Genomic DNA, 2,721 nt, shown 5'->3' with positions numbered 1-2,721 from the left:
TCCACACTGTCAAGAATCCTATCCTTAATCCTGTACCCAGCTTTCAAATTCGACCTTCCAAAATGCATCACCTCGCATTTATCCAGGTTGAACTCCATCTGCCACCTCTCAGCCCATCTCTGCATCCTGCCAATGTCCCGCTGCAGCCTACAACAGCCCTCTATACTGTCAACGACACCTCCAACCTTTGTGTCGTCTGCAAACTTGCTGACCCATCCTTCAATCCCCTCACCAAGTCACTAATAAAAATTACAAACAGTAGAGGCCCAAGGACAGAGCCCTGTGAAACCCAACTCACCACTGACTTCCAGGCAGAATATTTTCCTTCTACTACCACTCGCTGCCTTCTGTTGGCCAGCCAATTCTGTATCCAGACAGCTAAGTTCCCCTGTATCCCATTCCTCCTGACCTTCTGAATGAGCCTACCATGGGGAACCTTATCAAATGCCTTACTGAAGTCCATATACACCACATCCACAGCTCGACCCTCATCAACCTTTCTAGTCACATCCTCAAAGAACTCAATAAGGTTTGTGAGGCATGCCCTGCCCCTCACAAAGCCGTGTTGACTGCATTTGATCAAGGCATGCTCTTCCAGATGTTCATAAATCCTATCCCTCAGAATCCTTTCTAACACCTTGCAGACGACAGACGTGAGACTTACTGGTCTGTAATTGCCGGGGATTTCCCTATTTCCTTTCTTGAAGAGAGGAATTACATTTGCCTCTCTCCAGTCCTCAGGTATGCCTCCAGTGGAGAGCGAGGATGCCAAGATCCTCGCAAGTGGCGAAGCAATTGCATTTCTCGCTTCCCAAAGCAGCCGAGGACAAATCTGGTCCGGGCCTGGCGACTTGTCAATCTTAATTTTTGACAAAATTTTCAGCACATCAGCTCCCTCTATCTCTATCCATTCCAGCATGCACACCTGCTCTACAAAGGCTTCATTCACTACAAAGTTCGTTTCTTTCGTAAAAACAGAAGCAAAATACTCATTTAGGGCTTCCCCTACCTCCTCAGACTCCACACACAAGTTCCCTATGCTATCCCTGATCGGCCCTACTCTTTCTTTGACCATTCTCTTATTCCTCACATAAGTGTAAAATGCCTTTGTGTTTTCCCTAATTCGTTCTGCCAAGCCTTTCTCGTGCCCCCTCCTGGCTCTCCTCAGACCATTTTTGAGCTCTTTCCTTGCCTGCGTGTAATTCTCTCTAGCTGAACTTGACCCTAGCTTCCTCCACCTTATGTAAGCTACCTTCTTCCTTTTCACAAGAAGCTCCACCGCTCTCGTCATACAAGGTTCATTTATCCTACCCCTTCTTGCCTGTCTCAGAGGGACATATTTACGCATCACTCGCAACAACTGTTCCTTAAACAGTCTCCACATGTCTATAGTGCCCTTACCATGGAACAATTGCTCCCAGTCCATGCTTCCTAACTCATGTCTAATCGCGTCATAGTTTCCTCTTCCCCAATTAAATATCCTCCCATTTTGCCTAATCCTCTCCTTCTCCATAGCTATGTAGAATGTGAGGCAGTTATGGTCACTATCTCCAAAATGCTCTCCCATTAAGATTGACAAGTCGCCAGGCCCGGACCAGATTTGTCCTCGGCTGCTTTGGGAAGCGAGAAATGCAATTGCTTCGCCACTTGCGAAGATCTTTGCATCTTCGCTCTCCACTGGAGTCGTACCTGAGGACTGGAGAGAGGCAAATGTAATTCCTCTCTTCAAGAAAGGAAATAGGGAAATCCCCGGCAATTACAGACCGGTAAGTCTCACGTCTGTCGTCTGCAAGGTGTTAGAAAGGATTCTGAGGGATAGGATTTATGACCATCTGGAAGAGCATGCCTTGATCAAATGCAGTCAACACGGCTTTGTGAGGGGCAGGTCATGCCTCACAAACCTTATTGAGTTCTTTGAGGATGTGACTAGAAAGGTTGATGAGGGTCGAGCTGTGGATGTGGTGTATATGGACTTCAGTAAGGCATTTGATAAGGTTCCCCATGGTAGGCTCATTCAGAAGGTCAGGAGGAATGGGATACAGGGGAACTTAGCTGTCTGGATACAGAATTGGCTGGCCAACAGAAGACAGCGAGTGGTAGTAGAAGGAAAATATTCTGCCTGGAAGTCAGTGGTGAGTGAGGTTCCACAGGGCTCTGTCCTTGGGCCTCTACTGTTTGTAATTTTTATTAGTGACTTGGTGAGGGGATTGAAGGATGGGTCAGCAAGTTTGCAGACGACACAAAGGTTGGAGGTGTCGTTGACAGTATAGAGGGCTGTTGTAGGCTGCAGCGGGACATTGGCAGGATGCAGAGATGGGCTGAGAGGTGGCAGATGGAGTTCAACCTGGATAAATGCGAGGTGATGCATTTTGGAAGGTCAAATTTGAAAGCTGAGTACAGGATTAAGGATAGGATTCTTGGCAGTGTGGAGGAACAGAGGGATCTTGGTGTGCAGATACATAGATCCCTTAAAATGGCCACCCAAGTGGACAGGGTTGTTAAGAAAGCATATGGTGTTTTTGCTTTCATTAACATGGGGATTGAGTTTAAGAGTCGTGAGATCTTGTTGCAGCTCTATAAAACTTTGGTTAGACCGCACTTGGAATACTGCGTCCAGTTCTGGCCGCCCTATTATAGGAAAGATGTGGATGCTTTGGAGAGGTTTCAGAGGAGGTTTACCAGGATGCTGCCTGGACTGGAGGGCTTATCTTATGAAGAGAG

The sequence above is a fragment of the Stegostoma tigrinum genome, chromosome 6 (assembly GCF_030684315.1).
Source record: "Stegostoma tigrinum isolate sSteTig4 chromosome 6, sSteTig4.hap1, whole genome shotgun sequence".
NCBI classification, from domain to species: Eukaryota; Metazoa; Chordata; class Chondrichthyes; order Orectolobiformes; family Stegostomatidae; genus Stegostoma; species Stegostoma tigrinum.
The sequence above is the reverse complement of the archived record's forward strand: the minus strand, read 5'-3'. Positions refer to the sequence as shown.